The 25,824-nt window shown below is 45.5% G+C and overlaps 1 long non-coding RNA gene across 1 annotated transcript; it reads left to right on the top strand.

Moving 5' to 3' along the window:
• Positions 1-1,729: 1,729 nt before the first annotated feature.
• LOC309393317 lies at positions 1,730-25,505 on the top strand. Its single transcript, XR_014175566.1, has 3 exons — positions 1,730-2,222; positions 9,017-9,143; positions 25,426-25,505. It is a non-coding gene; the product is annotated as an uncharacterized lncRNA (long non-coding RNA).
• Positions 25,506-25,824: the final 319 nt, after the last annotated feature.

Genomic DNA, 25,824 nt, shown 5'->3' with positions numbered 1-25,824 from the left:
ATAGAAGAGACCCTCAAGGCCTCCCCAACCCACTAAGATACCTCCTGCTTCTCCCTCCCTTCCTGCAACAAGGACTCACTTACTTTCCAAACCTCTGTCTCCTCTCTTGTTTCTCGGCTTCTTTGCCTTTCAAGAAGGGAGAGGAGAGTTGGCTGGGAAATGCTTTTTGTGCGGAGAATGGACGCTCCTGGGTGCTATAATATTGTGCAGATTCAGGCACCCGTCTTCTTTTGCAGAGTCAGGGATCCAGAAACTTTCATTCTCGGGGGGGTGGGTGGGGAAAGTGGTTACCTGCAGGTCTCCTGCTCCTCCCCTCCCCCCAACTACTTTCCACTTAGCTACTTAATGAGGCTTCTTTGTCTCAGGGAGCAGCAAATGGGGCCAGACAGAGACTGGCAATCCAAGTGTGTTTGGCAGAGAAAGCACACTTCAGCCAAGGCACCCAAACTGCTGCCAATGGTGTGGGCGACAGCTGAGCATGCAAATGGGGCCAGACAGAGACAGGGAGGGTAAGAGAGTAATCTAAGAGTGTGTGTGTGTGTGTGTGTTTGTGTGTGTGTGTGTGTGTGTGTGTGTGTGTGTCAGAGAAAGTGTGCTTCAGCCAAGGCACCCAAACTGGTGTGGCCGACACCTGAGCAGGGAGGCAGGGTGTGTGTGTACTTTCATCCCCATTCAAACAGGGCCTCTTATTTCCTCCCCAGCACAGTTGGGGCATGCAGGCTGCTGCCACCTAAGCACCATGATTGCCCTCTCCCCAGCCAGCCAGCCAGCCCCACCTGACCTGTTCCTTGCCGGCTCCTGCAAAGCCTCACCATTCTCCTCCTCCTTTTCTTTTTGGTGTCGTCGTCCTCCTCCGCCCAAGTGGCAGTGGGCTCCACAGGACAGGTTTTCATTTCTGCCTGGCTCTCCAGTGCTTCCTGGGTCAGTTGGAGGCTTCCTTCAGCCACCAAACAGTTGCAGGGCTTGTTTGGGGTTTTTTGCTTCCAGGTTGGTGCAGGAGGCTTTCCAGGGCCAAAATGGAGAAAGAAAAAACCCTGTGCTTTCTGCACCCCATTTTGGCCCTGGAAAGCCTCCTGCACCAACCTGGAAGCAAAACATAAAAAATAAAACCCCTGCAACTGTTTGAAGGCTGAAGAAAGCCTCCAACTGAGCCAGGAAACACTGGGGGGGGGGGGGGGGGAGGTCATCCACACTCACTTCCAGCCAGCCGGAGTTTCCTCAGCAATGTGAGCGCCTTCCCTGCATACTCATGTGTTCCCCCCCCCCCGGCCCTCCACAAAGGCCCGAAAACGAGGTGGCCGGCAGGAGGTGCGCCTGCATGTGGATGCTGGTGGAGCTGGGCTGGGGCAGCTGGCGTGCCGGGAGAGGAAGCTCTGCATGCCACAGGTTCCCCATCACGGCTCTAATCCTTTCAATTCCTTTTCCAGATCAATTATTTAACAGCTTCAGAGGCTCTGAGTGATAAAAGCAAATTCCCCTTTTTCCACCACATGTTCCCCAAAGAAGGAATCCAGTACCCAGCAATTGTCCAGCTGCTCCTCCACTTCAGATGGACCCTGATTGGCCTCTTTGCTTCAGACACAGAAAAGGGAGAGAATTTCATGAGGATTTTCCCTCCTGTGCTTATCAGGAATGGAATTTGTGTGGTTATATCACAACTGTTCTCAAAGACTGGATATACTACATACCTCAGGAATTCCCTCTCTAAGTGGAGACAAGTCAACGTATTTGTTCACTTCATGGAATTTGAAACCTTTTGGGACAGAATTCTTCCTTTCCATTTAACACTAATGCGTCTGCCAGGACCCATTGAGGGGAAAGTCTGGATCCTCACAAATTTTGCAGAGTACAAAATAAACAAGCGCAGACTTCTCAAATACATCCATAGTATTTGGAACTTTGGTTATCTGTTCAAAGAAAGGCCAAAAGATTCTGCCTTTAAACCCTTTTTCTTTGTGGAAGTAAAGTTTCAAGATCATTATTTTCATTGTTCTCTTTCAAAGAATGTCTTTTCTATCAAAGGCCGCAGAAGATGCACCCAGAAAGCCCCACTGGAGACTCAGGGGAAATGGGACAGATTAAGGGCCCAAAGTGACTACCACCATTACAGTCTCATAAAGACTCTGGCCCAGGCCCTGAATGCTGCATATTCCTCCAGATCGAGGAGGGGAAGGAAGGAGGGAGAAAAGATCTTGGGGTCTCCAAGGCTGCAGCCATGGCAGGTATGGGGGTCCCGATATGGATCCATTAATCTTAGATCCTTTGGAGGAGGAATCCAGAGGAGAAGGAGGGGAACCATCTCAACAGATCTGACCAATTCAATTACTCAGGGAATTAATGGTTCCAAAGAGTAGATACCATGGCATTTTTATATTTAGCACTGCTAATTGGAAAATGCTGTATATTTTTTAAAATAAAACCCCGGATTTGTCGCTTTGTGATGAGCCTGGTGGAATTCCACCTTTCTTCCGTCCCCATTGCACGTGGGTGTGTTGCAGCTGGACAGGCAGCTAAGCCCCCCTGTTCTCCTCCAATGAAAGGGAACCTGGTGTGGATATGGATGCTTTATTGGGAGAAGAGGGCAGGTGAAACTGAGGAGATGCAAAGAGTGGAAATCAAATAGAAAGATGCGATAGGCAGCATTAACTAACAGACAGCAAAGAAGCAGCTGGAACCTCTCCAGTGATGCTCCGTGTGAGGGACGGAGGCGTCTCCGGATGACCAGGGGTCTCGGTCACAACGGCTGCTTCCGTCTTCTCCAAAGACTGACAGAAAATAGAGTCTGGCTTCAGACCTTATAGTGAGGCTTATCTGTCCCCGGCCACTAGGTGGGGCTAGAGCAACAGCAGCACAACAGTTACCGTATTTTTCAGAATATAAGACGCACCTTTTCCCCTCAAAAAAGAGGCTGAAAATCTGGGTGCGTCTTATACATCTAATACAACATTTTTCCCTCCCGAAGCCCCGCCCCCTTTGCCAAAATGGCCGTGCATACCCTTATGGAGGCTTTCAGAGAGCTCCTGGGGGCTGGGGAGGGTAGTAATCAGCAAAAAATGGACCATTTTGCCCCCCACCCCCACCCCCAGAAGCACTCTATAAGCCTCCATAAGGCTATGCATGCAATTTTTTGACAAAAAACGGGCTTGTTTTTTCGAAAAACGGGCCATTTTTTGTTCATTTTTGCCCCCCCTCTCTGCAAGCCCCTCCCCCAAGGCTATTCATGACTTTTTTAAAAAGGGGGGGGGCGTTTTTACAAAAATGGGCTGTTTTGGGGAGGTTTGGAGCGTGTATAAACTTTTTTTCCCCTCTTGGAAAGCTCTTTAACTGGTTGATGAGAATTACATTGATCAAGTGCTTTGCCAGCAGAAACAAAGTCTTAGGTGCTGCAGATTATCAGCGATTTCCTTCTCCAGCACATCGATAAATACACCTGGAAACATCTACCTATCTACCTACTCTCTCTCTCTCCCTACCTACCTAATGTATTTCTCTATCTGTATATCTCTCTCCATTTCTCTCTCTCTTTATCCCTTTATCTACCTCCCTACCTCCCTCCCTACCTACTGTATTTCTTCCTCTTTCTCTCCCTCTACCTACCTACCTACTTTTTTTAAAAAAATTGCCTCTTCAAAACCTCGGTGTGTCTTATACTCCGGTGCATCTTATACTCCGAAAAATACGGTACATGTTGTGGCATGACAACCTTTATAAATTTGGAGGAGACCCTGAGACCATCTAGCCCAACCCACTCCTCTCTGCAGGAATCCCAGTTCAAGCTTCTCTGACTGATGGCTGCTCAGTCTTTGCTCTCAGACGATGAAGAGGACACTGAACTTCTCTGGTTTACTAGCTCAACTCTAAAACAGCTCGTCCTTTTATCATATATTTTTTTCTCTCATTCAGTTACAATCTCCTCTCTTGTAACTGAATTCACTTTTTCCATGTCTGACACTCTGGAATAAGAGTGAGCGGATCTTACACACGTGTGTAGCAGGAGTCAGTTATTGGAAGAGGGTTGTATCCAGTGGTGGGATTCAAATCTTTTTACTACTGGTTCTGTGGGCATGGCTTGGTCTTGTGACTGGGTGGGTGTGGCTTGGTGGTCATGTGAATGGGTGGGTGTGGCTTGGTGGTCATGTGATTGGGTGGGTATAGCCAACTTGACATCACTCATGTCAAGGGGTACCTTGCCTGGCCTCTCCTTGCAAAACTGCAAAACTTCTAAACTGTACACATTCAACCTCACTTACTGCGTTTAGAAAAAACACCCCCAGAGCCCACTTTCTGGCACACATTTAACTTTAACTTCTGCACATTAGAACATTACACAGGCCTTCAGATGTTCTTCCCTAGCCTGCACATGACTGTTAGAGCCAGGAGATGTCATGGATTGAGTAGAATGTGGCAAAACTCACTTAACAACGCTCTTGCTTAACAACCAAAATGTTGGGCTCAATTGTCATAAGTCAAGGACTGTTTCTGCCTTCCTCTGAATGGCAGCCTTATCCTAGTAAACTCCCTCCCTTTTCTGGCAATTTTCCTCTCTGTTAGAGGCACCAAAATAATCCAGGGGATATAAGGTCTCCATCTGGAGCAGGGGGTTGGACTAGATGGCTTCCAAGGTCACTTCTGACCCTACTAGAGCAGGGCTTGGACTAGAAAATGACCTCCAAGATCCCTTCCTGCCCTTTCAAATATTGTTGTGCTGTTTGAAAGAGTCTTCTGAAGCCATGGTTTGTGTCCTTCCTTCCTCTCATTTTCTCTCTTTCCCTCTCTCCCTCCCTCCATGTATCTATTGACCCATCCATCCAACTATATCTCATTCACTTCCTCCTCCCTCCCTCTCTTTCTTTCTTTCCCTTCCTTCCATAACTCCCTCTTTCTTTCTCTCTCTCCTTTCCTTTCTTTTCCTTTCCTTTCTTCTTCCTTTTCTTTTGTCTCTCTCTTTCTCTCTCTTTCTACCCCTTCCTTTCCTCCTTCCAAAGCTAGGAGATCCATCTGAAACAAAAATTCCTTTGGATGAAACCGTCCATTTTACACACACACACACACACACACACACACACACACACACACACACGTACACACCCTTCCAACCAGCTCTGTGCCTTGCCTCATTGTTTGATTTTAGTGGTGGGCCGGTGGCCGAAGTCCTTTCCAAGTGCCCGGCAGCATCGCTCGCATCCCTGGAAAGCCCAGCTGATTAACTTACTGGGACGTGCTTCAATCAGTGCCTCTTCTGTGCAGGCAAGCTTCTCTCTCTGGAGCAGGCAGAGAAGGGGGACTTGCAAGGATAAGAGTGTGAGTGTGTATGTGTGAGAGAGGGGGGGGGGAAGAAAAAAGAAAAAGAGAGTGAGGAATCAGAACCTTTTCAACCTTGTGGGCCGCCTGGGAGGAGGCGGAAACAGGGCAAGGGCCTCTCCCCGTTTCCTCTGCATCTCCCTCCCTCTTCCCCGAGTTTTTCTTTCCTCCCATCCATTCTCTCCCCACACTCCTGAGAGCAAGGCAGCGCTACTTTGCCTGAGAGTTTTCTGGGCTCTGGAAGGGGCAGCAGGGGGGGGGGGGGTTTCCCCAGAACTTCTTTGGGAGAAGCGTCATTCTGAACTCCGCGTTGGGGGGGCGTGTGCGTGGGGCGTCCACTGAGGGGCTTTTAGCTGGAGGCGCCTCTGGCCAGGGGGGAAATTAGAGTGGCTCAGGTGAGCCAGGAGGGACGATTGAAATCTGTTGGCTGAGCTGGTCAATCCCCCCGTCCCCTGATTGGACCTGGCCGAACCGTCCTCCCTCCCTCCGGTCACTGTGGAGCTGCTGCAGCCTCTCCCCCAACACGCTGCCCAGTTATGGGCCCAGCCTATTCTTCCCTGCAGTATTTGGGTGGGGGGGGGTTCCTCTGTTTGGGGGTAGAATTTGGCTGCAGAAACGCAAAGGGGTGGGCAGCCTTGGAGGGCCTGTTCACCCTTCCCCTTTTCCTCTCAGCCCTGCAAAACCAGAAATCTCCCCCCCTCCAAGCAGCAACTGAGACTGTGCGGGGGGGGGGGGGCAGGAGAAGAAGATCTGACAGATCCCAATTCTGCATCAAGATGTGTTTCTGCAGAGGGGAGGGGGAGGGGGAGGGGGTAGCCCCAGCTTCCAAAGGCCTTTTAGCCATAATTGCCATCAGAGCAGATGTTGGGGAGGGGGTCAAGGAGGAAAGGGGTGCCCTGACTCTCCCTCAGACCCCAAGGAAGGAAGGAAGGAAGGAAGGAAGGAAGGAAGGAAGGAAGGAAGGAAGGAAGGAAGGAAGGAAGGAAGGAAGGAAGGAAGGAAGGAAGGAAGGGGAAGGGAAGGGAAGGGAAGGGAAAGGAAAGGAAATGGGAAAGAAGGAAAGGATGAAAAACAGAGGGAATGGGAAGGGAAGGAAAAAGGAAAAGAGAAAGGAAAGGAAAGAGGGAAAAGTTGAATAATGGCCGCTGCTGGAGTGCTCGGGAGCAGCCTGAGGTGGGCATTCGGGAGCAGGCCAAGACGAGCAGAAGGCCACGGCAAAGACAGGCAAACAGGCTGGGCTGCATGGACACGTGGTTGAGGCAAGGGAGCCAAAGAGCAGCTGCAGCTATGACTCTAAGGCCCCAGCCAAGGCCTGCGAGGCAAGTAGTGGTGGGGCAGGGCATGGCCAGGCAGAATTTTTATTACCAGTTCACACAAACTGTGCCAGACCGGCTGAATCCCACCACTGGCTATATCTTCCCTTCTCCAGCGGAGAGATTGTTTCAATTGGAAAGGGGGCTCCAAGAGTCCTCTTGATCTTCAGCTCCTCTCCTTGTTGTCTTTCCTCAAGGCTAAGAACAGCTCCTTTGATCTCTTCCTTGGCTTCATTGTCCTTCCCTGAAGTTCATGTAGATTTTGTACAAATTCTCCTCCAAGTTTGTTGTCTGCAAGGGGACCTGGTCCTTGAGTTGGGGTCTCCCCAAACTAGAACGTTCACTTCCTGAGATTCTTATGGCTGCATTTGCCTTCTTTCCATGAACATCTCCCAGCTGACTCAGATTCTGTCTCCAGTTAACTACGATTTTGAGATCATTTTCACAAACATACATATACAATTTGGTATCCCTCATCTTTCTTCTAGTCCATCATTAATCTTCTTATATGAGACTCTATTGTTAGTCAAGTCCTAGTAGCTAAAAATCAGATATTTTTCTACTGTGTGCTAATCATAAATATTGTTTCGGGAAACTTGATATTCCTTTATAAAATTTTATTTTATTCCAAAAGGTGAAATGCAAGTTTTGGAAAACTTTTTAAATGAAGTTTCAAATAAGGCTCCTAGGTTGAAAGACTTTATATTCTTTAAATCACATCAAATTCGGTTACTTTAAGATAGTATTAATGACCATATTAATGACAATATAGAAAAATTGATGACCAATGGCAAATTGTTATCCATCACATTCAGGTTTTATGGAAATATTTAAAAGGGTTAAACATTATTTGAGTTTCATTTTGAAGACAGTTTTTATCCACTTTCATACCACCCCTCAGGTTTCCAATCACATCACAAAAATTGTTTGTGAGTCCTTTACTGAAATCCAGTTCTATCCCCAGAATTCCCATAATCTATTTAGAAAGTGTGATGATATGTGAGAATGACTTTTGGGATGAGGGGAAGGGAGGCTGCCTAGGGAAAGATCAGAGAAGAGGGGAGAATCCTGCAGCTGCATAATGGGAGAGAAAGAAACTCAGAAAGGATCCTCACCAACTTTTCAAGCTGAGAAAAGTGTTGGTGGGAATTTTGTTCTTTCAAATTGTCAAAATTTTGTTAATGTCGAATCACAATTAATTAGAATTAGTACATCTGGAGATGTTTTCCATCAGGATGACCAGGGAGAAGATTAGCCTGACATCTTTCTTCTTGATCAACCCATGCTTTCTGGGAATCTACCTGTTGTTTTCAAAAGGTTTATGGATCATCTTTTTTTCTATGTTCATTTTATTTGTCATCTGATCTAGAATGTTCCCTATAATTGACCAACTGTGTCAATTATATTTTCTCTATATTTTGTCAGTATGTGATTGACATTTTTTTCTCAAACTTTTTCAAACTAATTAAGATAATGGCAGTATTTGTTTCCTATTCAACCATATTTGGAGATAAGACAATTGTAGAAGAAAGATTAAATGTGGGATAAGAAACAAAGTTTTCTGTTTTTCAAATTCCTGGATTTTCCTAATCTAGTTTCATCTGTTTCTGAAGAAGAATGAATTTTGGAATATTTCTCACTTTAAACTGTACTTGGACCAAAATGGAGAGAAAACAGCAGATCTTTATATTGTTGGCTTCTTGGTTCTCCCCAAGGAGGATCCCAGGAGACAGATTTTGGCGTATTTTATAAGACAGAGACTTTCTATCAGACAAGATGCTCTTTCACGGCTAAAGTTGCTCAATAAGGTGGGAGAAATATTGGTGTCCTTTCTCTGTTTCCCAAAGCCTGAGGTCCCACTTCAAGTGGGCAAAGCCTATAGTCTCCAGGGTGGTTGGCCTCCCATGCCAGTTGGTGACATCTAATGGAAGTTCTTCAACAGACAGGACCTAAGTGGAGGGGCTTTGCCATGTTTTATGGAAATCTTTCAAGATCTTACTGGTCAGAAGTTTCTTTTTTCATCATATTAATTTCATAATAAAAATCTAATGGAATAAATGTTTCCTAAATCTTTTACAATAAATTTTATTCTCAGTTTTAATATGAATATATCATCATATGTACATCATTTTTCAATTCCATCCCTCCTGACTTTACTAGACTTTATTAGTAGAAAAGTACTTTATTGTAATGTTAAATGCCAAAAGCAAAAGGGAGGAACTAAATGAAGAATCTGCCAGTAGTTAGTTATACCTCCTGCATCTTCTTAGAAGAAGTCAAATATTTCATATTTACTTACATGAAGACCAGAGGCTATTTGGCTAAAGTCAGTGTCTATCTCTATTTTCATAAATGTTGACTACTAACACATTTTCTTTGGCGTTCCTTGTTTTTCTGCTCAGTCCCTGCTTCAGTCCAACTGTGCGAAAAATTGTCATCCTGGATTTGTCAAGAGGGCTCGAGAAGGAGAGCCAGTTTGCTGCTATGACTGCGTTCCTTGTCCGGAGGGGACCTTCTCCACTCAGGAAGGTGGGTCACACTGAGGAAAATGGGAGGCTTTGTGGAACTGGATCCATCCAGAACATTTTCATGAAAGTGCAAATTAAAGGACAGATTGAAGCTCACCTGGATTTTTTTTATTATTTTTAACCTGCACAATTTCTTATCTAAAAGGAAGTAAATCAAAAAGTCTTTGAAGGAGGGGCTGGGAGGAGATGGGAGGAGGGGGTGGCAGACTGAGCAAGCTTTACTAACAACAAACATCTCCCCTGCTGATGGATTCAGAGTCCAGACATCACAGGGTTCATTCCAAGTTCTCTGTCTGCCTCTTGCAGAGTTTATTCTTTTTATACAGTTTTCACAAGCAAAGCAAAGAGCATATAGCCTCAGCATCTTATTGGTGCATTCTCCTTGTCAATCTCTAAGAACATCCCAGCCCGGATAGAGTCTTACATATCTAGATGATGTCTGGCACTGCTAATTAGTTGAGCTCATCGGAATCTGAGGTAACCAGCTACTGAGATCATGGCAGTGTGCTGCGCATGTCTGTACATAACCTTTCCTCCATTCCTACACCCTGCTTTTTAGTCTGGATACGTGCTGCTAAGTTCACCTTTCTAGGAAGATCTGAATTCTTTGAAACTTGATGAAATGTTTTATGTCCACCTTCTGAAAGACCTTGCAATTCAGTGTATATTGGATTCTCCCCTTGAGGATCACTGAGAAGGTGTCACTGCTCCATAATGTGGTGCTGTGGATAGTTATGGGGGGAACTCATTACACAAATATTCTGCCAGTCATGTAGATCAATCAATCAATCAATCAGAGTAGAGCTGGAAAGGACCTTGGAGGTCTTCTAGTGCTACCCCCTGTTCAAGCAGGAGAACTGATAACATTTCAGACAAGTGACTGTCCAATCTCTTCTTAAAAACATCCAATGTTGAAGCACCCACAACTTCTGGAGGCCAGCTGTTCCACTGATTAATTGTTGTCACTGTTAGGAAATTTCTCCTGAATTCCATATAGCTTCCAGATGTTAAAAGATACTGTAGGTATCCTCTAAATCCAGTATATTAATTGCCATGTGGCAGGACTCTAAATATTTGTATGAAAAGATTATATGATTCATTATTAATCTGTAATAATGTAGCTTCCTATGAATTACATTACATGTTACACCAGAAATAATTCACACCCTAGGACAGTGATGGCGAACCTTTTTTTAACGGCATGCCAGAATTGCACGCATGTGCGCTATTGCATGGACCCGCGTGCCCACTCAATTTCCCACCCCTGCGCATCTGCAGGTGACCCCCTCGCATGCGCATGCAACCACTCCCCACGCTCCGGAGGCACCCACAGCTTCTGGAGGCCAGCTGTTCCACTGGTTATTTGTTCTCACTGTTAGGAAATTTCTCCTGAATTCCAGCTTACTTCCAGATGTTACAAGATACTGTAGATTTCCTCTAAGTCCAGTATATTAACTGCCATGTGGCAGGACACAACATGTTTGGCTAAAAAGATTATATGATTCATTATTAACCTCTAATAATGTAGCTTCCTATGAGTTACATTACACGTTACACCAGAAATAATTAACACCCTACGACTTTCCTCAACTTCTTATACTTAGCTACTTTTTAAAAAGATTACATCCTTCTTATGCTAGTTTTAACAAAAAATAAAGGGACAGAATTTTAAAGAAAATTAATTTTTGGTTTCTCAGATGCAGAAAAATGCACCAATTGTCCAGATGATAAATATCCAAATGAGGACAGAGTCCAATGTATCCCCAAAGTTGTAACCTTCCTGTCTTATGAAGAACATCTGGGCATCATCCTGGTCTCTTTTGCCCTACTCTTGTTCCTAAGTACAGGGCTTGTTTTAATCATCTTCACTAAATACAGAGAGACTCCCCTTGTCAAAGCCAACAACCGGGATCTCTCCTACATCCTCCTGGTCTCCCTCCTGCTTTGCTTCTTGTCTCCTTCTCTCTTCATTGGTCAACCAAGGAAAACCACCTGCCTTCTCTGACAAACGGTCTTCAGCATCATCTTCTCAGTTGCCATTTCTTCTCTCTTGGCCAAAACCATCACGGTGGTGCTGGCTTTCCTGGCCACAAAACCAGGAAACCGGGTGAAGAGATGGTTGGGGAAGAGCTTGGCCAACTCCATCATCCTTTCTTCTTCTGCTGTCCAAATTATCATCTGCTCCATCTGGCTGGGAGTTTCTCCCCCCTTCCCTGACTCTGACCTCCACTCCCAGCATGGAGAGATCATCCTGCAATGCAACGAAGGGGCTGTTGTCATGTTCTACATCACCCTCAGCTACATGGGCTTCCTGGCTGCCATCTGCTTCACGGTGGCTTTCCTGGCCAGGAATCTGCCTGGGGCCTTCAATGAAGCCAAGCTGATCACCTTCAGCATGCTGGTCTTCTGCAGTGTCTGGGTGACGTTTGTGCCCACCTACCTGAGCACCAAAGGGAAATACATGGTGGCTGTTCAGGTCTTCTCCATCCTGGCCTCCAGTGCTGGTCTGCTGGGCTGCATCTTCATCCCCAAGTGCTACATTATCCTTCTGAGGCCAGACCTGAACACAAAGGAGCATCTCACAGCCAGAACAAATGTGTAAATGTGAGACTGAGAAATTTCAACTTTTAACATGTTCCACAGTCTAAACCAGTAATTCTCAATCTTTTTTTTTGTCCATGCCCTACCTAAGCATCTTTAAAATCCTGGTGCCCCCCCCCCCTCCTGTGACATATAATTCTTACTTTACTCAAAGAGTGAACTCTACTCACGCGGAGGAAGCCTAAAAGGCCATTAAATTGGTTTAAACAAGGTTCAAATTGCCCCCATTAAAAATCAAATTGCCCCCCTGTGAAGCATGGGCCCCACGTTGGGAACCACTGGTCTCAACATAGACAATGGTCCAAGCTGTTCTGCATGCAGGAGTGGGCCAACTCTTTTTCTTCAAATAAAGAAAGGGTGCGTGGAAGATTGCGAGGAGACAATTTTTTTGGAGAAATGGGGGCATGTTGGCAAGATAGAAATATAGAAGGAATGTAAGGAGCAACGTTGATGCCCTCATTTCTCAGGACATTTTGCCCAAACTGCTTTTATTTACACAATAACTCTTTCTTGAGGGTAGCAACAATACAAGGGTGGGAAGGTAACTTGAACTCTCACTAATTATGAATATTCATGCTTACATCTATTAAATAAACTATGCACCTGTATGATTGTCATTTTCTCCTCCTTTCCAGGAATGTATAATTTGTGTGGATCCTTTTGTCTGTAAGATTTCCTCTCACTATTTTATGGAGGGAAATTCCTCCAGTGGATACTAAATAAATAAATCCACTGAGCTTGGATTATTGGGTTTTTGGGTCCTGCGTTTGATTCCACAGAAACTGGTGTCAGCAGTGGGATTCACAGTCTTAGATCTGCCACCAGGGACAGCAGATGGGAAACCCCTATAGGGGGACTGTGGTGAGATTGATCCCATATGACCCTTCCTGATGCCCCTTAAAGGCCCCATTGAGGAGCTTCTGGGAGGCCACAGTCTGTGTCTCAGAGTCCATTGTGGCTGGGGAGGCTTGAAGAGGGTTTGTGGTCCCTTCCATCCCAATTCGCAGCCACTCTGGCCCTGCTGCAACCTCAGCTGAGCAACGGCTGGAGGTGTCCAGGAACCGAGGGGGAATTTCGCTTTGGGGGGCGGGATCAGTGTGAACTTTCCATGTGGAAGAACGGAGACTCACCCAGAGACTCTGTCCAAACCCCCCTTTTCCTATTGTGTGAATGGAGGAATTGCCTGAGCTGATCCTGGGCAGGGAGGGACGTGGATGATGGGCCTGCAGCAGACTCTGCTTGGGGAAGGAGCGTTTCCCAAAGAACCCCAGAAACCTGCTGTGTTCCAGGGCTGGGAGGGGGTCTGGGGTCCTCACTGGTGCCTCCACAGGAAGTGAATTTGGAAGGGATGATTTTTTAAAAAAAACCCTCTACCTCCCTGGTGAGAAGAGAAATTCCTGGATCTGCACACGGCCAGGACAGATTCCATGCAAACAGAAGCAGGAAAGTCCATTTTTATTTTTGTTAGACTTTTTCCCACTGTTTTATTATTTTTTCAACTAACTAAAGGAGGTGAACATGTCCAACTCGTCTTCCTCTTCCTCCTCTTTTCCCCACAACAATCACCCTGTGAGGTGGGCTTGTTTGAAAGAGAGCATCTGTCCCGAGGTCAGCAAACAGGCTTTCAGGGCTAAGGCAGGACTCGAACTCAGGATCTCCTGCTTCCTAGACTGCTGCCTTAACCATTATCAATGTTAAAGCAAGGTGGATTTTGGGCAGAGGTCCTGATGGTCACCACTGCCGCCTTGTCTTCCAGCAGGAGCCGGGAGTCCAGCAGGAACCCAAGTTTCCCCCTGGGTCCTTCTGGGGTAGAGCAGCCCCATCCAAGAGCAAAGGAGAGAAACTCCTGGACACAGAGAGCCCCTCCCCCAGTCACAGCCCCTCCCTCTTGCCAGGGTTCAGCTGGAACTCACTGACTGTAGGGGGCAGCATAGAGTCTGGCCCTGAATTCCTAGCTGGGCCCTGGGAATTCAAATCAGAGCCTCCTGGTGATTGGCTCAAAGTCCCCAGCTGCCTTTGATGCCTAAGGCGGGACTAGAACTCAGAGTCACTTATTGATTGGGACAAAGTCACCAAGGGGCCCCATCTACTTTTCTACATAGCAAGATAGGGTGGCCACCGCCTTCCTCTCAACCTACCCCTGGCATTTCCTGGTGGTCTCCCAACCCTGCTTAAATACAGCCCCTCTTAAGCTTCTCCAAACCAGCCTGCTGCTGCATCCTAGGGGTAGTCCTCGACTTACAACAAGAATTGGGACCAAAAATGCCATCGCTAAGCTAGGCAGTCATTAAGTGAGTTGTGCTGAATTTTACAATGTTTATTGCCACCATTGTTAAACAAATCACTGCAGTTTTTGAGTGAATCCTGCAGTCATGAAACAAACACCATTTCGCCCACCGATTTTACTTGTTCTAAACCCATGTTGATTGCGTGGCACCCAAGTGGCGACTATGTGCTGCACTCGTCGTAAGTATGAGGACCCATCATAAAGTGCTTTTTTCAATGGCTGTGGAACTTGGAACAGTTGCTAAATGAATGCATGTAAATTGAGGACTATGTGTAGGATACTTAGAGAATGTATATCTTGACAAACTTGAACATTGGGCACTATCTAATAAAATGAAATTCAATGGTGAAAAGAGTAAGGTTCTACATTTAGGCAACAAAAAAGAAATGCACAGGTACAGTATAGGTGGTACCTTGCTCAACAGTAGTAACTGTGAAAGGGATCTTGGAGTCCTAGTGGACAACCATTTAAATATGAGCCAGCAGTGTGCAGCAGCTGCCAAAAAAGACAACACAGTTCTAGGCTGCATCAACAGAGGGATAGAATCAAGAACACATGAAGTGTTAATACCACTTTATAATGCCTTGGTAAGGCCACACTTGGAATACTGCATTCAGTTCTGGTCGCCACGATGTAAAAAAGATGTGGAGACTCTAGAAAGAGTGCAGAGAAGAGCAACAAAGATGATTAGGGGACTGGAGACTAAAACATATGAAGAACGGTTGCAGGAACTGGGCATGTCTAGTTTAATAGAAAGAAGGACTAGGGGAGACATGATAGCAGTGTTCCAATATCTCAGGGGTTGCCACAAAGAAGGGGGAGTCAAACTATTCTCCAAGGCACCTGAGGGTAGAACAAGAAGCAATGGGTGGAAACTAATCAAGGAGAGAAGCAACTTAGAACTGAGGAGAAACTTCCTGACAGTCAGAACAATTAATCAGTGGAACAGCTTACCTCCAGAAGTTGTGAATGCCCCAACACTGGAAGTCTTTAAGAAGATGTTGGATAGCCATTTGTCTGAAACGGTATAGGGTTTCCTGCCTAGGCAGGGGGTTGGACTAGAAGACCTCCAAGGTCCCTTCCAACTCTGCTATTGTATTGTATTGTATTGTATTGTATTGTATTGTATTGTATTGTATTGTATTGTATTGTATATAGTTGGATCCATTGTTTCTTCAGGCACATTCTCACAAGGCCTTTTTAAATGAATAATATCTAATTTTTTATGCATAGATTTCCCTTTCATCGTCTGGGGAGGTGCAGGAAAACCAGGATTCTCTGGATCTCTAATACCAGATTCCAGATCCAAGGGACAAGACTCCCAATATGCAAGACTCCCAAGAGCAGCACAGTTTTCTCAAGCAGACAATGGATCAACTTCACAACAGAAGACCTGTAGAAAACTCTGTTGGACAACAAAGGAAGCTTGGACCATGCCAACACGATGATCCACCAGTTAGAGTTAGGGAAAGAATCTTTGGTGAAACACACTGAAGAACTCCAGAAAGAAATGTCTGAGATTACTAGCCAAGTGGCCTTCCTCAAACTTGAGAAGGCTGCCTTAGAACCTCTGAGAAGCTCCTCAAAGAGGTCTGGAACCTTCTTAAGAACTCAAGAAGCACCTCTAGAGTCTGCAGCATGAACTGGCTCAGATTGAACAAGCTTCCACTTTGTGGAGAAAAGCCACTGAAGCAGAAAGTCACCATTCTTCAGAATGTGAGGGGAAATGAGAAGAAGCACCTCAACCATCTGCAGCAGCACCAGACCTGTGTTTACCAGGCCAGACTGGAAGACCTGCAGAAAACTCTGGAGGGCAACAGAGAAGGACTGACCCATGTCAGAATGGCCATCCAAGAATTAGAGCTGCAGAACAGGTGTTTGGAGAAAGGCAGGGGAGATCTCTACAGGGAGGTCACCAGCCAAGTGGCCTTCTTCAGAAATGATGTTGGCACTCCTGAGTGACCAGCACATGGGACAACTTTGCTGACTCTCTCTCTCCCCATATCTGGAATGGAGGAATGGCGGCCTTTTACCCATTTGAAAGAGAAAAGAGATTCTTCCCCTCCCTTCCCTTGACTTGCCACCCAGTGTGCCAGGGGAGTCAGGGGAGAGGGAGGGAGGGAGGGAGGGAGGGAGAGAGAGAGAGAGAGACCCCAAGTCGCCGCTGGCTGTGGGGCTGCACCTCCCTTTCACTCATCCACAGCAGCCCCACTCCATGCTGGATGGGGGGGGGGCAAAAGGAAGGGATGGCATTAACCCCCTTGAGCTGGGGGCCCCCTCCCCCAAGACTGAACATATTCCCCCTCCCTCTCTTTTCTCTCAGCACAGAACTCTCTCTTCCGTCAGGTGAAATCAAGGGAGACTCTGCCCGGAGACTGATGACGCTACAGTAGCTAGAATTCCTATTGGTCCACTGGGGCTTCGTCGGATCCTGGGAAAATACGATTCGCTGGTTTTAGTCTGCATTTCTCTGCACATTCCGCATTTCTCTGGCATTCCGTCGTCTGAAGGCCCGCTCTGGGCTCGGCAGCGCGCGTGTGTATCTCCCCGGACTGATGCTCCCAACCCCTGAGGAGGCATCTGGAAGGGGGTGGGAGCGTTTGTCTTGGATTTCGGAGGTAGGAAAGTCGGGCCAGAACTAGAGGCAGCACCAATGAGAATTCTCCCTGCTTGAGCGTCATCGGTCTCCGGGCAGAGTCCTTTGGGGCTTTACCCAAAGGAGGAGAGCCAGTTCTGCGGAGAGAGAGAGAGGTGGGGAAAGTAGGAGGGGGGATCTTGGCCTGAAGAACCAACTGGGGCTTCCTCTCTGCTTGGAACGCTCTCCTGCACTGGGTGAAGTCAAGGGAGACTCTGACCAGAGACCGATGACGCTGAAGAAGGGAGATTTCCCATTGGTCATCCTCCTTTCTGGACCCTCCCAATCCCGAAGTTTGAGGAAGCCTCATTCTGGGCTCTGCAGAGTTTCTGCGATTCCTTCGCTTTGCGTAGAGAGAGGGAACCAGTGGGGAATTCCACTGCCTGAACCAAAGTGATCCACGGGATCTTGAGACTGGTCGTTTTCTCGGGGGGGGGGACACCCTCAGGAGGGAGGGAGGGGGGGGCACCCCGAGGCAATTCAGCCGGTTGGCCAAACAGCTCATACAATTAACAAGCAGTTTTAGGGAACCCGTGGGAACTGGCTGAATACCTCCCCTACCTGGTTCCATATTGGGCCAAGTGATACGTCCCTCCCCCCTGCTTGTGGGCAGACCAGAGGCATCTGGGGGGTCAGCGTGGATTTTGGACTTATCTTGGTCTGGTCCATCAAAGCTTTTTTACCTGCTTAAAATGGAATTTGCAAAGGGATCCGAGTGGCAACCAGAAGCCATTCTGAAACCTCAGGCTGACTCCTGATCCACCCACAATCTCTGTGGTTGGAAAGCAAAAGACTTTCCATGGGTGCCTCTTGCTAGAAACCTGGATGTGCCCCCCCTTACTCCCCCTCCTCTTCCTTCTTGGACCTGGATGAATAGGCAGCATTGAACGCTCTCATGCCCCAATCCAGAGCATTTGGTCAGTTTGATTTACCGGGAATGTTCCAGTTGAAAAAGATTCTGTCCTACAAAGAGGGAACCCAGAAGTCAAAAGTTACAATTTGTTGTAGTTTAACTCATCAAAGGAAAGTACAAAGGAAAGTTTACCTGGATAGGACAGAACGTCCTGCCCACTTTACACAGAAAGTCAGTTATATAAGCTAAACAGAATAACCGAATAGCAGAACAATAGCCTTGGAAGGGACCTTGGAGGTCGTCTAGTCCAACCCCCTGCTGAAGCAGAGAACCCTCCACCATTTCAGAATAGTGGCTCTCCAATCTCTTCTTAAAGACCTCCAGTGTTGGGGCATCCCCAACCTCTGGTGTCATTTCACTGCTTAATTCTTCTAACTGTCAGGAAATTCTTCCTTGGTTCTAGGTTGCTTCTCTCCTTGATTAGTTTCCACCCATTGCTTCTTTTTCCTGCCTTCTGGTGCTTTGGAGAATAGGTGGACCTTCCCTTCTTTGGGGCAGCCCCTCAAATATTGGGAGACTTTTTATCAGATCCCCCTTAGTCCTTCTTTTCACTGGACCAGACACACCCAATTCCTGCAACTGTTCTTAGTATGTCTCCATCCCCCTAATCCTCTTTGTTGCTCTTCTCTGCCCTCTTTCTAGAGTCTCAACATCTTTTTTTCTTTGTGGCGACCAAAACTGGGTGCAGGATTCCAAGTGGGTTCCTACCAAGGCCTTATAGAGCGGTATTAGCACCTCTTGTGACCTTGAGCCTCTGTTAATGCAGCCTAGGACTGTGTGGGCTTTTTTGGCAGTTGCAGCACACGGTTGGCCCATGTTTGATTTGTTGATTCAGGATTTAGGACGTGAATGAAAAAAAGAAGAAGTCATAAGGTTACTTAAGAGTCCACAAAGAGAGAGACCACATGCTAATTAAGACGGAAGGAATTCTTGGCATAGAAGAGAAGAAACTATGGGCATCCCATTATCTAAGCATAGTCCTCCTTGGCAAGGAAAAATAGCTTATCTTACAGGTAGGGAGTCTTATAATGTATCAATAGTACAGGTGGTCCCCGACTTACGACACTTCGTTTAGTGACCAATCAAAGTTACAATGGCACTGAGAAAAAGTGACTAATGACATGATCGAAATTCGGACACTTGGCAACTGATTCATATTTATGACGGTCACAGCGTCCCGGGCTAAGATGATTGATCCCCTTTTGCAACCTTCTGGCAAGCAAAGTCAATGTGAAACCAGATTCTCTTAACAACCATAGTATTGACTTAACAACTGCAATGATTCACTTAACAACTGCGGCAAGAAAGGTCGTAAATGGGGCAGAACCCGCTTAACAAACGTCTCGGTTAGTTACATAAATTTTGGGCTCAATTGTGGTCGTAAGTCCACAATTATTTACCTGAACACACCGTTGATCCTAAGGATATTTAGCCTGAAATGTGTGCAATTAAAATTTTCATATCTCGTCCGATCTTTCTTTGGCTCTCCGTCTCCCCATTCCCACTCCCGGTTCGCCCTCCCCAAATACCATGGTTGAATCATGGCAGTGTCACCTAGCAACAGAAAGTTTGGGCTCAATTGCGATCATTAATGGAGGACTGCAGGTTTTCCCTTATTTTTTTTTATCCCTTGTGGGTTTTCTAATCAAAATGTGATTAGCCAAACAATAATCTAATAATCCCATTTCTGAGAGGAAAAGCATTCTAGGTCCCAGCCTCAAAGTTATTGCCATCCTTTCAACATTGCCTTGGCAAGAGAGAAAAATAAGGCCAATGAAGACCCAAAGAAACCCTGGGCTACTTAGCAAGAGCAACAGTATCAGGACCCCCATGTGGTGGGCACTACAAAGCCCCCCGAATCCAAGAGAGCTGACGGAGGGGGCAGGAGGCCAGCCGAGGGGAATCTCCCACCCCTTGCTAGAGGCTCGGCTCCCCTGCAGCCATCCAGCAACCGCTCAGTTAGGGCATCCTAAGGGTGGGAGGTCTGTGTGGGGAGGAGGGCAGCCCCCCTGCCACACCTCTAGCAAGGACGGAGGGGAGGGTCACAGGGCTCTGCACCATTGACCCAAACAACACAAATAGGCAGGAATCAGGTGGGAAGAAGCGAGGAGGCAGGACGGCCGGAGCACCTGTTTTGCAAGACTTCCTAAGATGCCTGCCGGGATCCCTGCGGTGTCTCCCTTTTGTCTTCTCGCCTTGTCTTCATCTGCTCCATCCAGAACAGCCCCAAAGGAGGGAAAGGGGCCCTGCCAGAGCCACCTGTCAGAGGGGTAAGGCAGAGCATCCCAGGTGTTTCTATTTACCCTTCCAGTCTTCTTCCTTAAGGGAGAATTCCATAGCCTTCCCTTCCCTCTCCTTGTCCTTTCCTTGTCTCTGTGTTGCCAAACCTTTCCTTCCCAGCAGGGTGGGAGCTCTGTCCATGAGGCACACCTGTGGCCTGAAAGGTAATCTTCCTCCCCCCCCCCCCCCCATGCAGAGATGGAAGAGCAGCAAGAGAGTTGGAAGGCACCTCAGAGGTCTTCTAGTCCAACCCCCTTGCTCAAACAGGAGACCCTGCGCCATTTCAGACAAGTGGCTGTCCAATCTCTCCTTGAAAACCTCCAGTGATGGAGCACCTGCAATTTCTGGTGGCAAGCTGTTCCACTGGTTAACTGTCCTCACTATCAGGAAATTTCTCCTTAATTCTAGGTTCCTTCTCTCCTTGATTAGTTTCCACCCATTGCTTCTAATCCTGTCTACTTTGGAAAACCCCCCCCCCCTTTTCTTTGTGACAGACCCTCAAATACTGGAAGACCGCTATCATGTCATGCCAGGGCCTTCTCTAGACAAGCCATACCCAATCCCTGCAACCGTTCTTCACATGTTTTAGGCCTATGTCATTCAGCCATTTGGCCACGTCATGCGTGCAAATTCATTGGAAAAGTCAGTGATGCTAGGAATGGTTAGTGGAAGAAGCTGAAGGGGGAGCAAAGAACAGGTTAGCTTGATAACATCAATCTGACCCAACAGTCGGGGCTTCTCAGGGCACCATGGAAAGCAATGGCCTACAGGTGTTGGACACGACTGAACAGGAGTTCTCTGAACAAGAACTCAGAATAATCTCTCCTCCTGCAGATGTGATCAAAGTTGACACAGTGGGAGCACAGAATCCTTTAGCCACAATTTCCACAGGTGTAATTTCCTGGATGGAAGCTTTCCTAGCTGTCAGACTGCTTCAAGCTTGGATTCAAAGGTTTCCAGAATAGACTAGACTAGACTAGACTAGACTAGGACTAGAATAGAATAGAATAGAATAGAATAATAGTTAGAATAGAATGGAATAGAATAGAATAGAATAGAATAGAATAGGAGCTGGAGGGGACCTTGGAGGTCTTCTAGTCCAACCCCCTGCTCAAGCAGGAGAACCTATACCATCTCAAGACAAGTGACTGTCCAGTCTCTTCTCAGAAACTTCCAGTGATGGAGCAGCCCCAACTTCTGGTGGCCAGTTGTTCCACTGGTTAATTGTCCTCACTGTCAGGAGGTTTCCATTTAATTCTAGGTTGTTTTTCCTCTTTGTTTAGTTTCCATCCATTGTTTCTTGTCCTGCCCTCCGGTGCTTTGGAGAATAATTTGACCCCCCCCCCCCTCTTCTTTTGTGGCAGCCCCTCAAATACTGGAATACGCCTATCATGTCACCCAAATCCCTCCTTTCTTTAGACTAGCCAGGCCCAGAAAAGAGTCTTTAAAAAACAACAACACATGGAAGATTGATCCTCTGAGGTGACTATTTGGGGAGCCTCCAGGTTGAGCAGCAGTCTACCTTGAATGCTTTGGGATTTAGCAGCGGGAAGGAGCCAGGGCTCCTTAGCAGGAACTGATGCCTCCAGGTGTTCGTCCTCCTTGTTTCATTTCTCCTTTTCCTTTTCAGTGGACCCCTTGTGGCCATGGCAACAGAGGGAATTGCTTCGGGACGAACTCTGTTGCCCAGAAAATGCCCCAGATGCTTTGGTGGTCCTGCAGCCAGGCTGAGTTGCCAGAAGGAGGCGCCGTTCCCATTTCCCTGCCAGGATCCTGGGAGGCCCTGCGGGGGACGAGGACGAGGCCTTTGCTGCAATGGGGGTATCTATGGACGGAGAACCAGGGGTGGGAAAGGGGAGATGGAGAGCCAAAGAACGACCGGACGAGATCGAAATATATTTCATTGCACCGATTTCGGGCTAAATACCATGATGATCAATGCTAAGGTGACCAACTTTTTTACAATGAAAAGGAGGACAAATAAATTGGAAAAAATATATCGTAAATAAAAGAAATATTTTATTCATTGCAACAATAATACACTGAAATATGATATATGCATAATAAAAACATTTGCAACATTTTATATTGCAATTATGCCTACATGCCTGTTAATTATTATTTAAATGAGTATTTTTCCATTGAATTAATATTTTTTGTCAATGTATCATCTTCTAACAATATATTGGAAATATTTGAACAAGAAATATCCTTCATATTGAATTTTACGGCAAGTGCTGCAGCTAGAGTATCAACATTCAATCTCAATTTCTCACTTGTCCAAAAATCATTGGCAATTGAAAAAAACTCTTTCAACTGCTGCATTAGTTCCAGGGCAGCACAACGTAAATTGAACAAGTATAAATAAATGTTCACATGGAATATGTTCATTTTTGAAATGGCTGAAAATATCCACCCATCTTTTAACTAGGGCCTAGTTACCTGCGGGATCGTGTCCTGCCCCATACATCCCTGCGGCCCATTCGCTCACACAGAGAGGGTCTCCTCCGGGTGCCGTCCTCTAGAGATTGTCAGAGGGCGGTGCCCAGGAGTAGGTCCTTCTCTGTGGCGGGCCCTACCCTTTGGAACGACCTCCCCCCAGACATTAGAACAACAACCGATCTCCGCTCCTTCCGCAGTAAACTGAAGACCCACCTGTTTCGGCTAGCCGGCCTGGCATAACTCGACAACTTATCCACCCCTAGGTCATTTTTAATTGTTAATTTTAGTTTTTAAACTATTAATGTTATTGAGGTTTTAACCTTTTTCAGCATTGTAATTATTTATTTATTTTTTACCTCCTCTGTATGACACTGTGTTGACTGTTGCTTGTGTACGTCGCCCCGAGTCCCTGTGGGGAGAGGGGGCGACTAATAAGTTTAAATAAATAAATAAATAAATAAATAAATAAATAAATAAATAAATAAATAAATAAATAAATAAATAAATAAATAAATAAAAAATTATCAATTTCAACATATTGATTTTCCCATTGTATTAAGTTTTCAGAATTTAAATATACATTCAGTCTTCTAATTTCTTCAAAGAGACAATTGTCGTCTATTTTAATGTCTAGCATTTCTTTAGATAAAAATTCAACACAAGATTCAATATCTGTTCAATATACTTGCGATGAAGTAAAAAAAACACCATTAAAAACTGTTTAATAAAATACGTCACATAACGCGCAACAGATTAGCCTTCAAATATCAAAAAGGAGGACATGTAGGAGGACACTTTTTGAGGGACGACAGAACTTACAAAAGAAGGACTGTCCTCCCTAAAGGAGGACGGTTGGTCACCTTATCAATGGTGTGTACAGGTAGTCCTCAACTTACGACCGCTATTGAACCGAAACGTTATGTAACTAACCAAGATGTTTATTCAGTGAGTTTTGCCCCATTTACGACCGTTCTTCCTGCAGTTGTTAAGTGAATTACTGAGGTTGTTAAGTTAGTTATACGGTTGTTAAGTGGATAAGGGTTCCCCATTGGCTCTGCTTGTCAGAAGGTGGCAAAAGGGGATCACGTGACCCCAGGACACGGCAACCGTCATAAATATGAACCCACTGCCAAGCATCCGATTTTTGATCATGTGACCACAGGGATGCTGCAGCGGTCACAAGTGTGAAAAATGATCATGTCAGTTTTTTCAATCCCATTGTAACTGAATGGTCACTAAATGAACTCTTGTAAGTTGATAAATACCTGTAGTATTTTTAAGGATGCGGAAAGAAAAACAGCTTAAGAAGAACAAACCTGTTCAACCCCTCTCCACCCAGTGAGGGCAAAACACACACACACACACACACACACACACACACACGGCACAGAAGAAATCGATCTTTCTATTTTTATGGTGACTATGATCATGATTGATCACTTCTTTTTTTTATGTACAATGAGAGCTTATGCACCGAAGACAAATTCCTTGTCTGTCCAGTCACACTTGGCCAATAAAGAATTCTCTCTTCTCTTCTCTTCTCTTCTCCTCTTCTCTTCTGCTCTGCTCCAGTCCAGTCTGATCCAGTCCATATTTTCTATTCTATTCTATTCTATTCTATTCTATTCTATTCTATTCTACATTCCTATTCCTACTCTATTTATTCTATTCCTATTCCTATTTATATTCTATCCTATTCTATTCTATTCTATTTATTCTATTCCTATTCCTATCCTATCCTATCCTATCCTATCGTACTCTATATTCCTTATTCTATTCTATTTGTTCTATTTCTATTCTATTCTATTCCAATTCTATTCCTATTCCTATCCTATTTAACCTATCCTATCCTATCCTATCCTATATTCCTTATTCTATCTATTTATTCTATTCCTATTCCTATCCTATTCTATTCCATAGGAGACCAGAGTAATCTTTGCAGCCTCTCTTTATCCCTTAATGTATTTTGTTTAATAACTGGATTGATTGCAGTCACTGAATGAGAAGCACTTGAATCCACATTTTCTCTCTCTGTCATGACCAGCTTTTTCAGCTCCCTAGGAAGACCGATAATTCTTTAGAGGTAATCCTCTACTCACGACTACAATTGAGCCTGAAATTTATGTTATTAAATGTTAAGTGAGTTTTGCCCCATTTAATGACTTTTCTCACCACCGTTTATTTATTTATTATTTATTGAATGTCTATTGCACGGCTGTTAAGTGAATCATTGCAATTAATAAGTTATTAACAAGGTGGTTAAGCAAATCTGGCTTCCCCATTGACTTCGCTTAACAACTGTCTTGCTTAGCAACAAGTCGTAAGTTCAGGACTACCTCTATGCTGCCTAGAGAATTCTGGGAGTTGATGTCCACCCATCTTAAAGTGGTGAAGGTTGAGGAACACTGACTTAGTCCCAGAGGGGAATATTTTCCATCAGTGGGGGATGTTGGAATTCATTGTTGGAATCCCAAAGGTGCTTCCCCCCCTCCCCCAAGAGGCAACTGGACTTTCTGATTTTTCTTTGAAGATGTTTTGCTTTTCATCCAAGAAGCTTCTTCAGCTCTGACTGGATGGTGGGGAATGGAAGGATTAGTATAAGCATCAATCCTTCCATTCCCCACCATCCAGTCAGAGTTGAAGAAGCTTCTTGGATGAGGAGTGAAGTGTCTAAAAAAGAAAAACCAGAAAGTCCAGTTGCCTCTTGGCGGGAGGAGTATCTTTGGGAAAACCATGATCTGGATGCCTCCAAAGGCATTGTTGGAATGTATTTTTACATGCAACAACTACAGTAGTATTTAGCCAGTATAGTGTTTAGAAGTTTGGAACTATGGTATACACACTATGCTCTTTTGTTCTGAGTTTCCTGTTTCCTGTTACAGTTAGATAATTGAGAAGTAAAGCACATGGTGATTGTACTCTGTTTGTTCTGTGGTGCTTTAAACACACAGAATTTCTACCCAGGGACTATCCTAACCTCACCCAGAGTGAGTTGCTTCTAAAACCCCACAAACAAGAGCTAGGGAAAGCTTTGTTTGTTTTGCCTGCCTGCCTGGGACTTACCCAGAAGGTATCGTGGCAGTGCCAAAACGTAACGGCTTCTTCTCCTTCCCATCTTTTCACAGCCATCTGCATCGGAGATCCCAGCTGCAACTAAAAGGATAGCGACAGAGAACAGATGTAACCTGAGGGCCACAGAGGATGGACTTTGTAATACTTGAAATGTGGCTATTGTAATACTGTTTTCTTGTATTTTAAATTTGCTTTTTCAATTATATTGCTGATCATTTCACATAACCTTCAAGAAAAAGCCTCTCTTTTGGGAATCAGGACTGGCAGGGGAGCATTCAATACATTGTAGACAACAGTTTCGTTTTTAGCTGTTCTGAAGCCTCCGTGAAAGAAGAAAATAGTCCAGCCCAACCTTGGGAAGCGCTGAGGATGTATTTTTCCCAACCCCATTGTGATGTTTCCCCTTTTCAAATGTTTCTTTTACTTTATTCAGAATACAATTCTCTTTTCTA

Source organism: Natrix helvetica (assembly GCF_964273705.1).
Source record: "Natrix helvetica genome assembly, chromosome: 5".
Classification (NCBI taxonomy): domain Eukaryota; kingdom Metazoa; phylum Chordata; class Lepidosauria; order Squamata; family Natricidae; genus Natrix; species Natrix helvetica.
This window is presented reverse-complemented; position numbering and strand designations above follow the sequence as displayed.